This window comes from Heterodontus francisci, chromosome 8 (assembly GCF_036365525.1).
Source record: "Heterodontus francisci isolate sHetFra1 chromosome 8, sHetFra1.hap1, whole genome shotgun sequence".
NCBI lineage: Eukaryota > Metazoa > Chordata > Chondrichthyes > Heterodontiformes > Heterodontidae > Heterodontus > Heterodontus francisci.
Window position 1 is genome coordinate 47,846,934 of NC_090378.1, and position 13,577 is coordinate 47,860,510.

The 13,577-nt window shown below is 42.7% G+C and overlaps 1 long non-coding RNA gene across 1 annotated transcript in view; it reads right to left on the bottom strand.

Moving 5' to 3' along the window:
• Window positions 1-3,973: 3,973 nt before the first annotated feature.
• Window positions 3,974-13,577, bottom strand: part of LOC137372804 (uncharacterized) — a 265,144-nt gene continuing 255,540 nt past the window's right edge. The window contains exon 4 of the long non-coding RNA XR_010975503.1: window positions 3,974-5,087. This is a non-coding gene — a long non-coding RNA (uncharacterized lncRNA). The remainder of the gene's footprint in view (window positions 5,088-13,577) is intronic.

Here is a 13,577-nt window from a genome sequence, read left to right on the forward strand (position 1 = left end):
AGAGAAGCTTAAGCGCAAGCTAGATGACATGGAATGCAATAGCATCTGTCATGTGCATCATCACACAGACTGGTGCAGTTCAATCACGTGCTTATTGAGGAAGAATGGAGCAATCAGGCTATGTCAATCCGAGGCGCCCAAACCTCTCCCTACAGAGATGTGCCCACAAGATTCCGACATTAGAGGAATTGAATCCCAAGTTCACAGGAGCCAAATTCTTCTCCAAGTTAGATGCCAAACATGGATATTGGTCGGTACACCTAGCTAAGGAATCTCAAGAAGTCACCGCCTTCAAGTCACCATTTGGAAGATACTACTTCCAGAGACTACCCTTTGGCTTATCTGTCAGTCAAGATCTGTTTCAGCAACATATGGACAGAATTATAGAAAATGTGCCTGGGCGTATATGCATTGCTGATGACATTGCGGTAATGGGCAAAACCAAAGAAGAACACGATCAAAATCTCGATTCAATGATGGCAGTAGTTCGTTGTGAAGCACTCGTTTTTAACAGCAAGAAGTGCCAAGTGAATGTAAGTCAGATCAATTTCTTTGGCTCCATCTATTCCGATTGCGGAATTTTGACCCAGGCAAAAACAAAGATGTAAGGCGTATACCTACCCCACAACACAAGCAACATCTTCTTGGATTTTTCAACTTCTTGGCACCGTACGTTCCAAATTATTTTGGCAAAGCATCATCACTGAGAGAGCTCCTAAATTTGTATGGCAGGGGTCCATCAAGTCTCTCAAACAAGCATTTACAGCAGAAACCAGTACCCTGCAGTACTACGATCCGAGGAAGAAGACAACCCTGGAAGTCGATGCCTCACAGAAAGGGCTAGCAGCGTGCATCCTACAGGTTGGCAAACCAATTGCATTCGAGTCAAGTATTTATCCTCTGCACAGTCTAATTACTCAAACATAGCCATCATCTATCCAAATACTCTGAGATGCAGGAGACGCTGCTCGAAAAACAGGGGAGAATGAAGATGGTGCATGACCGACACACAGGGGCGGAACTATCTCAGCTACATGTAGGACAAAAGGTCAGGGTCATACACCCCACAATGAGAACACGGTTACCTGCAAAGGTGTCCGGAGTGTGTGATACGCCTAGGACCTATGAGATTACAACATCTAGCGGAGTGGTGTTGAGAAGGAACCGAAGCCGACTGAGAGAGGTGTGCAGTATTCCAATTGCGCATGGCGGATTCGCCGGAGCATGCTCCGATGGTGGGGGTGTGACAGATCAACAGCATGGCAGCCAACGCATTGACAACATTCCTGCAAACACAGGACAGCCAAGGGTGAAGTCCACATCCCCAGAAGGTTATACCATAACCAGATCTGGCAGAGTTGTCAAACCACCGAAACGATATATGGACTCTTAAGCTTCTACTTTTGTAAATTTCACAATCTCTATCCATGTGTAAATAATTTTGATGTTATCTAATTTTATTCATTTTTACTTTTAGCATACAAAACTTATCTTTGGAAAGAAGGAGGATGTTGCATGCTTGCCTTTAAGAGTGATGTCCCTTTCAGATCTTAATCTGCTAATGAGCTAAGTACCAGGATGCAGTCATGGGCCCTGAAGCATGATTCACTCTGCAGCTGTAACACCTAGAGGCAAGTTCTATAAATCGTTAGCTCTGTGCTGTATAAAATAGTTAGCTATTTAATAAATAATAATAATATATGATGAAGGGTCACTGACCTGAAACGTTAACTCTGCTTCTCTGTCCACAGATGCTGCCAGACCTGCTGAGAATTTCCAGCATTTCTTGTTTTTATTTCAGATTTACAGCATCTGCAGTATTTTGCTTTTACTTAAGCTATTTAATAAACTTGTTTTGAGATCTTCAACCAACTGGACTCCACGCATTTATGTTGCATCAGACAACATAAAATAACTCATTACAATAAAGACCCATCACACAGTCTTCTACACCTTTCCTAGGACCTCAATTCTTTAGCCTTTCAATCTTTCTTTCCTTTTACAGTCTTCAGTCTTTTAAAATCTATGTCTAATCATTACTTCCCTATGTACATCTCAGCCATACTGGTGTTCTTTGCCTTAGTTTTTCCATAAAACAAAGCTAGCAACGAGTATAGCTCCACTATGGATATGAGCATTGAGTCTCTACCTTGTTTCACAATAATATTCAATAATATTAATCCTGATTTACAGAAATTATGGAAAGAAGAAAATGCCCCCCCACTCCCAATCAGAATTGTATGCGACTGTTACATTCACAATGATGTGTGGGTGAATGACTGCCTGTTGCAATGGAGCCAAAAGAGCAAAGTCCATATATTTATAATTTAAAGCACTTTTGTATACTTACGGGTTGAATTCTTTGCACTATTTTTATTTAAAATATATAGGTTAACAGTGTTTTTAAAACAGTGCACACAGGAATTTGATGTGAACTAATGTCACAAAAGTAGTGTACCAGGTAATTTCAATCCCAAGTCCTGCAGTGAAGGTTGGAGGTTGATCTCTCAGAGAATGTGATCTACAGCCAATTGGAGACTGCTATCAGCCATGACTTAGTTGGTAGCAATCTCGCCTCTGAACCAGGAGGTTTTGGGTTTAAGTCCCACTCCAGAGAGTTGAGCAGTAAATATATGTTGACACTGCAGTGCACTATTGAAGGAGTGTGGCACTATCAGAGATCCCAGCCAGAGATTTAGGTGTCACCAGGGGTGGGGAGAGAGGAGGGCGGGTGTTAAAAATTGTGGCGCCAACTGTTGTGCCGGTTCTCCATCACTGTTCCCGCAGCTGGTGCGTTTCATCAGGGCAGGGGGATGCTGGCCCCCAAAACCTGCTTGATTCCCAAATTAGTCCAATTAAGGCAGTTAAAGAGCTCATAGGGGGCCATTTTGAGATTTTAGTGGGGGCACACTGGGTCAAGGGCAGACCACATGTGTGAGGTGGCAACACAGTGGGGAGCCAATCACGGCTGCCCCAAAATTAGGTGGGTGCAGAAAAGAGAGAACGGCTCAGATGGAGACTCAGCCATTGGCACACAGGTGCCATCGGGTGTATGCAGGCTGCGGGGAGAATGTCTGTACATGCTTGGGCAGTGTAGGGGGATGGCACCCTCCTGGCATCGCGGGGGTATTGGAGAAGGGTGCAAGGCTTCGAGAGACAATTGGGAGGCCACCAGATCACAAGGAAGGCAGCAGTTGGCAATGGGAGTGCGACTGTCAGATTTCAGGACCTCCAGGTAAGAGTGAGAGATCTGGGAAGAAGCCTTCCTTGGACTCCTCTCTAGTCCTGTGGTAGCTGCAGCCTCAAACATCCAAGTGCAATTTAACCATTTGAACCTACGCTGGGGTCCGTTTAATTAGAACTCCTTCCTTTGATGGATCCGGCACATCATACTGCCTGCCCTCCCCCACTCCCGATTGGTCTGGGAAACCAGAGGCAGATGACAATGCCATAGCTCTGGGAAAGAGCCTCGGCAAAGCCTGCCAAAATGGTTTCGCTGATCTAGCTGGGACTAAGAGCAGAAGATTTCACCCATAATGTTTATGGACAGCATTATAATATTTTGATTCATGAGCTGTATAACCAATGCCCATAAAGGCTGTCTGGGATTTAAATGCTTCAATAACTGGGCTGCTGCTGTTTTTACTTGGTCTGTTAGAATGTTGCAAGCTAACAAAATCTGTCATTTCTCTGCCTGCACAGTGCCTAACGCAGTTTTCTCTCAGTGAATTAATTATAACATTCAGAACCACATAAGTGAGTGAATTTTAAGCCTTGCAATGAAGGGGACATGAAATATAAGTTGTAGTTTATTTGAACCATTGACTTGTCAAATAACAGAGCAATTAGACACACAGAATTATTCTCATTGTAATTAGAGTACCATTTACACAGTCAGAAAGTGATCAAGGGCACATACTAATTATACAAAATGAAGCACAATCCTCATCAGTTGAAAAAGGGATGATGTCCATCAAACCTACTATTGAATTACTTGACAAAAAGCCACAGGCAACGCAATTACAGGAATCAGTATTGCACCAATGTGACTATGCTATCGTACTGAATACAGTAACATTTAAGTGCCCAAATACAGAGTTTGGCCAAAACCAACACAGTGGTAGAAGCTGTAAAAACTAGGAAAAACATAATTTTTTTGTAAATTGGCTACCCACTGGTATCTACCACTGCTTTGCTTCTTCAGCAAGGAAGACAGAACAACTTGGACTGCACATTCCTTATAGGCACACTCACCCCTCTCCATAATAAAACCACTTTTTACAGTTGATGGCTTCAGAATGCCAACTATTTTTCAATTATTAAACGTTGACTATTCTAGTTTAACTTGTACTTTTTTCTTCAAAATGGTATGTAAGAGATTAATCTGAAAAAATATTTAATACAATGTTATTAAAGAAACTTAAGTACTTCTGAAAATAGTAACCTATTCCCTACGAAAACACAGCCCAAAATGTATTTAGCTGCTACACGAGGAAATAACAGATCAACTGAAATATTTTGTGGAAATGAACATCTTAGACAAATAGCATATTGGGTTTGAACCATCATCAAAACAGATGAAAAGCATCTCAACCACCATGAAAATTAGCTTGAAACAAAGTAATAACAGTAAAAGATAAAGAAAGAACAAAGGTTTTAGCAGTCAATTTCTTCCAGACACCGAAGCATCTAAAGTAAATCCTAATAAATGCAACTTGTCTTTGTGCATGCAGAGAACAAATAACAGCAAATTGCTCAACTATACACTGACTTGTAAGTGGAGTTATAAGTGGCAGTAGAGTTGAAACCAGGCTCGATGGACCTGCTGGTCTTTTCCTGTCTGTCATTTTTGTGTGCTTGTATGTAATAATTTTAATATAAAAATTCAATTGCAAGCAAATTTAATTCCTTTAGACCTCAGCGATTGAAGAATCAGGAACCAGTGTTCTAAAACCAAGGCAAAAAACCAAGGGTGTAAAAGGCATTTTAGTCTCACAGATGATCTTCAAAACCATGCTGGTTCAAATAAATTCCATTTAAAAGCACATGGATCACTTTAGAGAGCAATGCAGCTTTGGTCAAATATTCTGTAAAGCACAAGAAAAGCAGGTCACTAACAATGATTTCACAGTCTGCATGTTGTCCATTTTTATCAGCTTTATTTGGAGGACTGGGATTTGATTTACTAATTTAACAACCAAATATTCATTCCATGTACTCTACTGATGACTCTTCACTCAAACAGCCTGGTAAGAGGGTGTCAAGGCAATGTTTGGGTCCACATACATTTCTACTTGAATAACAAAAGTTGACACACCAGCACTGCACTGTAACATGCTCCAATGTAACAATGCTCATGCCGCCTTCTTTAACAGAAGAGCCATGTAAAAACACCATGTGACACAGGCTTTGTAATTATGACATAAAAACAAGAAATGCTGGAACCACTCAGCAGGTCTGGCAGCATCTGTGGAAAGAGAAGCAGAGTTAACGTTTCGGGTCAGCGACCCTTCATCGGAACTGACAAATATTAGAAAAGTCACAGGTTATAAGCAAGTGGGGTGGGGGTGGGGCAAGAGATAACAAAGGAGGTCTAGATTGGACCAGGCCACATAGCTGACCAAAAGGTCACGGAGCAAAGGCAAACAATACGTTAATGGTGTGTTGGAAGACAAAGCATTAGTACAGATTAGGTGTAAATACACTAAATATTGAACAGCAGCAAGTGCAAACCTGAAAAAAAACAGTGGGTAAGCAAACTGAACAAACTAAGATGAAATGAAATAAATGCAAAAAAAAAGATTGTACAAAATGTAAAAAAGAATGTAAAAAAAAAGGAAGAAAAAATAACTAAAAATGAAAGTAAAATGGGGGGCTGTCATGCTCTGAAATTATTGAACTCAATGTTCAATATTTTTTCTTTCTTTTGTTTTACATTCTTTTTTTACATTTTTTACAATCTTTTTTTTTGCATTTATTTCATTTCATCTTAGTTTGTTCAGTTTGCTTACCCACTGTTTTTATTCAGGTTTGCACTTGCTGCTGTTCAATATTCAGTGTATTTACACCTAATCTGTACTAATGCTTTGTCTTCCAACACACCATTAACGTATTGTTTGCCTTTGCTCCGTGACCTTTTGGTCAGCTATGTGGCCTGGTCCAATCTAGACTTCCTTTGTTATCTCTTGCCCCACCCCCACCTCACTTGCTTATAACCTGTGACTTTTCTAGTATTTGTCAGTTCCGATGAAGGGTCGCTGACCCGAAACGTTAACTTTGCTTCTCTTTCCACAGATGCTGCCAGACCTGCTGAGTGGTTCCAACATTTCTTGTTTTTATTTCAGATTTCCAGCATCCGCAGTATTATGACATTTGTTTCTTTGGCCTTAATGTAATATTGCAAAACACATGTTCTCTACTGTGTTAGCTGGCGCAACTGAAAGTGCTGCAACCTCCAAGTACTAGACTGAAGTTTCGGGATCCCCTGAAGAAAGAAAAACTTGCATCTGTGTAGCACCTTTAACAACCTCAGGATGTCCCAAAGTACTTTACAACCGATTTAAGTACTTTTGAAGTCTAGTCTCTGTTGTAATGTAGGAAACACGGCAGCCAATTTGTGTGCATCAAGGACTCACAAACAGCAACGTGATAATGACCAGATAATCTGTTTTAGTGCCGTTGGTTGAGGGATAGATATTGGCCAGGACACCTGGTAAGACTCACCTACTCTTCTCTGGGGATCTTTTAGATCCACCTGAGAGGGCCTTGGTTTAATGCCTCGTCTGAAAGACAATTCAGTGTCAGTCTAGATATTTTGCTCCCACTGAACTGCAGCTGACACCTATGTATATGGAAATTTTTTTTTTTGCGATCCAAGTCAAACATTAATGAGCAACACACTAATGAGTAAGACAGTACAAATGAGCTCATTTAATGTGGTAGGAAAAAGGTGCATTGATGATTGTGTTAGTTCAACAGCATGCGTTAACTTATCTCTCTCATATGGCAGTTCTTTTCTCTAGCCAATACTCCCAGTCAAGTCACCAGCATTTACTATTTAAGTAAAATATTAAACAAAACCATCAAGAGAGGCTAAAGTTAAATGTCGAATCTTGCAATCAATTTTTAAGAAAAGAAACTTCTGAGGGTGTAGGGTTACTGGACTCAGCGTGACTATGGTACTATGTTTGTCAGAAGGACAAAAAGAGGTCACACAGTTTATCAGCATTTCTTTATATAAAGGGGGAACAGGGAAGGTGATGTAATTTTCATGATGTTTGTTTAACTCTGCACAGTACACCAAACATGTTGGATAAGATTAAAAAAATGAGAAACAACAGAAATGAGAGGAAATGTATTAATGAAGTCCATCAACAGCTAATAGATTCTAGTTGATTGATTGATATTCCCAGTCTGCATTTTTATCTCCTAGTGCCTTTGCCTAATAGATAATGCAATTTGCGAGCACTCACAGAATGATATCATGCTTCCAAGCTAAAAGCATTATTAGGGATTTCAGCTCACAAGGGATGTTTTCAATGCCAAAGACAAAGTTATAAGTTTCCAAATATGATATGACAAGCATTATTATTAGCTATATATTACAAAGTGACAATGGAACCATTCAATTGTCCAATACATATTAAAGATTCTGTCCAATTATATTCCTTTTTATGAAGGATGAAATAGATGTTTCATTCCTAAAGGTTTCTGGGTCAAAGATATGCTACTGAATATGATTATTTTCTTACCGATTGTCTTCCACTCTGCTACAAAAGCCTCTTGTCTTTAGATGTTGTTAAAGTCCAACAAGTCAAGGATATGGTCATCTGTGGCACTAAGGATTGAACTCAGCCTTTCCCTCCATTGTTTCTCCATTTTCTCTGAATTAAAACTTCTATGAGTTTACATAGTTTCAACCCTGTTCTTATGGATGTTGGCCAACAATAAAAAGTGTGTCACTATTCAACGCAAATTGTCAATCTCACTCAGAAATGGCACAGGTTGAATGGAGTGGAAACTAGAAATTTTACATTGGGCAGGATTTTCCTGCAGGCTTCAGGACCCTGACATGGGGGCCAAATAGGGGTCCCCAGCCCACATTTGCTGGGAGCCAGACCGACGAGCTACTTTCCCAGAGGTGGCCTCCGAATTGACCACCTCCACACTTTGTCACCCGATTAAGGATGGCGCACGGGCTCCCGATGCTGCCTGGCCAATCACAGGGCCGGCAGTTTTAGAGCCTCAGCAGCCCCACTGAGAGAGGTGGGCAGTGCTGAGGCAGGTAGCAGACTGGGAGTGCGCCTGAAAAAGGAGGCATCCTTGGAGGTGTAGAATTAATTAAATATTTCAGTCGGGAGGAAGGTGGAGGGTGCCTTAAATTGGAGGGGAAACCCCACCAGTTGGATCATTGGGGATGTGGGGGATGCCTTGCCTTCCTGCGGCCCCCTCTTTGGAGGATGAAGCCTCCAACTCTGATGGCCCCCAGGTCTGCCACAGGAAGGCCGCCTCCATGGAACTGCCAGCCTCCCCACGCAATGGAGTTTCTGCTCTGTCATCAGCAAAATGCTGGCAGTGCCGCAAGATCGTCCCTCGTTGGGGCCTTAACTACTTAAATAGCCTGCCCACCTCCGTGCAGCTTGCAGGCGATCCACTTCCCTGTGGAGACTCCCACGAAATTTGCCCAGTGGCAAGAATGCATCGGGAAGACTTCCCAATGAGGCTCCCCCCTATTTTCCTGGCCCTGCCCCATACCTCCACTCCTGCCACCATGGGGCCGGGAAAATTCAGCGCAGTGTTACAGCATACCCCAGCCAATAACATAAGACATAACAACCTGCATTAAATTGGACCTTTATGTACCTATGCATTATCGATTAATTATTTATGTATCTGGACACCTAAATCCCTTTGCTCTTCCATAGCTCATAATCCTCATCATTAAGAAAATATTCTGTTTTATCTTCCTCAGGTCCAATGTGAATGATTTCAAATTGCCCTCCATGAACCTGAGATTAGTAAAGGCACATTGGGAGCAGGGTGGTGATGGGGGTGTGGGTGTGGGGGTGGTGCATAGGGAGGGGGCGTTGGGAGAGTCCAGTGTCGCATGGGAAACTCAAAGGTACGATCAGCCTGTCTGGCAGTGGTATTTTAATGCAGCCAATGCATTATCATTTTACTTACGGCTTTGGCATTGATTGCATGGCAACGGGGCATAATGAGGACCCACATGACACAATCTCAACTCCAGTATTCATAAGGCCAATCCAAAAATGGAATTCGAAATAATTTGGATTTGGAAGGTGGGAATGAATTTAGAACACTCAAATGCTATTCCCCACTTCAGTGGCACTGCCCTTTTTTACTGCTGGGGGCTGTGAGGAGTCAGACAGAGATACTGTTCCTCATCAATGGGTGAAAGATACCTGTTGCTGAGACAAAGAAGGTGTGGCTGGAGGTGGCCCAGGAAGTCAGCAACAGAAGCACTTTGCCATGATCCTGGATTCAGTGCAGGAGTTGGCTAAAGTGAACTGGGAAAATAAGTTAAGTGGGAAGACAGTGGTGTAGTGGTAATGTCAATGGACTAGTAATCCAGTGGTCCAGTCTAATGCCCCGGGGACATGGGTTCAAATCCCATCATGGCAGCTGGTGGAATTTAAATTCAATTTATTAATGAAAATCTGGAATTGAAAGCTAGTCTCAATAATGGTGCCATGAAGCTATCATCAATTGTTTTAAAAATTCATCTGGTTCACTAATGTCCTTTAGGGAAGGAAATCTGCTGCCATTACCTGGTCTGGCCTACGTGTGACTCCAGACCTACAGCAATGTGGTTGACTCTTGAAATGGCCTAGCAAGGCACTTGGTTGGCAAGGGCAATTAGAGATGGGCAACAAATGCTGGCCTTGCCAGTGATGCCCACATCCCATGAAAGAATAAAGAAAAGATGGTAACATAGAAACATAGAAAATAGGAGCAGGAGTAGGCCTTTCGGCCCTCCAAGCTTGCTCCGCCATTCATTATGATCATGGCTGATCATCCAACTCAATAACCTGTTCCCTTTAGCTATATCTAACTCCTTCTTGAAAACATATATGTTTTGGCCTCAACTGCTTTCTGTGGTAGCGAATTCCACAGGCTCACCACTCTCTGAGTGAAGAAATTTCTCCTCATCTCAGTCCTGAAAGGTTTACCCCGTATCCTTAGACTATGACCCCTGGTTCTGGACTCCCCCACCATCCAGGAACATCCTTCCTGCATCTACCCTGTCAAGTCCTGTTAGAATTTTATAGATTTCTATGAGATCCCCTCTCACTCTTCTGAACTCCAGTGAATAGAATCCTAACCGACTCAATCTCTCCTCATTCGTCAGTCCCGCAATCGCAGGAATCAGTCTGGTAAGCCTTCTCTACACTCCCTCTATAGCAAGCACATCCTTCCTCAGATAAGGAGACCAAAACTACACACAATATTCCAGGTGTGGCCTCACCAAGGCCCTGTATAATTGCAGCAAGACATCCCTGCTCCTGTACTCGAATCCTCCGGCTATGAAGGCCAACATACCATTTAGAGAAGCAGTGGCAAACATTTAAGGAGATATTTCATAACTCTCAGCAAAGATATATTCCTTTGAGAAAGAAAAACTCTATAAAAAGGATGAACCATCCGTGGCTAACTAAGAAAGTTTAGGATGGTATCAAATTGAAAGAAAAGGCATACAATGCTGCAAAGTTTAGTGCTCGGCCAGAAGATTGGTAAAAATTTAGAAACCAGGAAAAGGTGGCAAAAACAAAGGGGGAAATTAAAGTGTGAGAGTAAACAAGCAAGAAATGTAAAAACAGAGAGTAAAAGCTTCCACAAGTATATAAAAAGGAAAAGTCCAGCTAAAGTAATTGTTGGTCCCTTAGTGGATAAAACTGGGGAATTAATAATGGGAAACAAGGAAATGGCAGAGACTTTGAACAAGTATTTTGTATTTGTCTTCAGAGTAGAAGACACAAAATGAATCCCGAGAATAGTAAAAACCTCAAGCAGCAAAAGGGAGGGAGGAACTTAAAATAATCACTATCACTAGAGAAAAAGTACTAGGAAAACTAATGGGACTTATGGCTGACAAGCCCCCTGGATCTGATGGCCTGCATCCTAGGGTCTTAAGAGGCTGCCGAGATAGTGGATGCATTGGTTTCAATCTTCCAAAATTCCCTAGATTCTGGAAAGGTTCCAGCGGATTGGAAATGTAACACCTTTATTCAAGAAAGGAGGGAGACAGAAAGCAGGAAACTATATGCCAGTTAGCCTAACATCTGTCCTTGGCAAAATGCTAGAATTCATTATGAAGGAAGTAGTAGCAGGACATTTAGAAAAATCATAATACAATCAGGCAGAGTCAACATAGTTTTATGAAAGGGAAATCATGCTTGACAAATCTGTTAAAGTTCTTTGAGGATGTCCCAAGCAGGGTGTATAAAGGGGAGCCAGTAGATGTACTGTATTTGGAATTTTCAAAAGACAATCGATAAGGTGCCACATAAAATGTTACCCCACAAGATAAGAGCCCATTGTGTTGGGGGTAATATATTGGCATAGATAGAGGATTGGGTAACTAACAGGAAACAGAGAGTTGGGATAATGGGTCATTTTCAGATTGGCAAACTGTAACTTTTGGGGTGCCACAGAGATCAGTGCTGGGGCCTCAACCATTTACAATCTATATTCATGACTTGGATGAAGGGACTGAGTATATTGTAGCCAAATTTGCTGACTCTACAAAGATAGGTGGGAAAACAAGTTGTGAGGAGAACACAAAAAGTCTGCAAAGGGATATGGATAGGTTAAGTGAGTGGGCAAAAAGTTGCCAGATGGAGTATAAGGTGAGAAAATGTGAGATTATCCACTTTGGTAAGAAGAATAGAAAAGCAGAATATTATTTACATGGAGAGAGATTGCAGAATGCTGCGGTACAGAGGGTGTCCTTGTACATGAATCAGAAAATGTTAGCATGCAGGTACAGCAAGTAATTAGGAAGGCAAAAAAAATGTTGGCCTTTATTACAAGGGGGATGGAGTATAAAAGTCGGGAAGTCTTGCTACAACTGCACCAGGCATTGGTGAGACCACACCTAAAGTACCGAGTACAGTATTGGTCTCTTTACTGAAGGAGGGATATTCTTGCATTAGAGACAGTTCAGGGAAGGTTTGATAAACTGATTCCTGGGATGAAGGGGTTGTCTTATGAGGAAAGGTTGAGCAGGCTGGGCCTATACTCATTGGAGTTTAGAAGAATGAGAGGTGATCTGATTGAAACATATAAGATACTGAGGGGACTAACAGGGTAGATACTGAGAGGATGTTTCGCCTCATCGGGGAATCTAGAACTTGGGGGCACAATTTCAAAATAAGGGGTCTCCAGTTTAAGATGGAGATGAGGAAGAATTTCTTCTCTCAGAGGGTCAGTTATCTTTGGAATTCTCTTTCCCAGAGCCCGCTGGAGGCTGGGTAATTGAATATATTCAAGGCTGAGTTTGACAGATTTTTGATCTATAAGAGAGTCAAGGGTTATGGAGGGGTGGCAGGAAAGTGGAGTTAAGGTCATAATCAGATCAGTCATAATATTATTGGATGGTGAAGGAAGCTCGAAGGCCGAATGGCCTACTCTTGTTCCTATTTCTTATGATCTTAAGTGCTTTAATGACCTAACTAGGTTTATGTTCCTTTGTAACCTCCAGTACCAATCTACACAACTTTCTAGTCTTTCATCCAAACCATTGATTCATATTGAGAAAAGTTGGGGACCCAAAAGGTCCCTGGAGAACACCACATCATATGCTGCCAAACAGAGTACATTCCTTTTATCCTTACTCTCTGTCTCCTATCTCCTAATCAATTACTAACCCAGGTCACAAGGTTACCTCAATTCTGTACACTTGGGCCAGAATTTTACGCTCCCCCCACACCTCAGGAGTGGGCTGGAGGCTGTGGGGAGTGGGGTGGTGAGGGGGGGCCTAAACTCAAGTGGGAGGCAGGGGCTGCCATTCCCATCGCCTACCTGCCCCTACTGCTATCATACCAGCACCGGGCAAGGTGGAAACGGCCCACCCGCCCCGGGCCAATTGAGGCCCTTAAGTGACCAATTACTTCCTCTTAAGGCCCTACTCCCAACACTGCTGGTATTTTACCTGCGGCAGCTGGGAACTTCAGCACCTGAGGAGGCCACCCAGTACCTCCGGTCTCCTTGCAGGCTCAAGATGGGGGGGCCCTCTTGATTGGGCACCCTGTGCCCCACAGAGGGCCCCCCAAGCAGCACAAGCTATCCCCAATGCAGCACCACCCCCTGCCCTCCTGAACAACCCCACCTCCTCACCGGAGACCAATTTATTGTCCCTGGTGAGGCCCGAAACCCCATTCACCTTTATGGAGGCTGATGTCCATGGTCTGGCTGGGTGCAGTCCCAGCAATGGCCACCACTCTCAGTGGCGCTGCTGAGACTGAAGAGTTGCCAGCCTGATTGGCTGACAGCACTTGATGGCGGGACTTCCTGCCTCAGAGGGGTGGAAGTTTGGCCCAAGGCCAGTTAAGAGC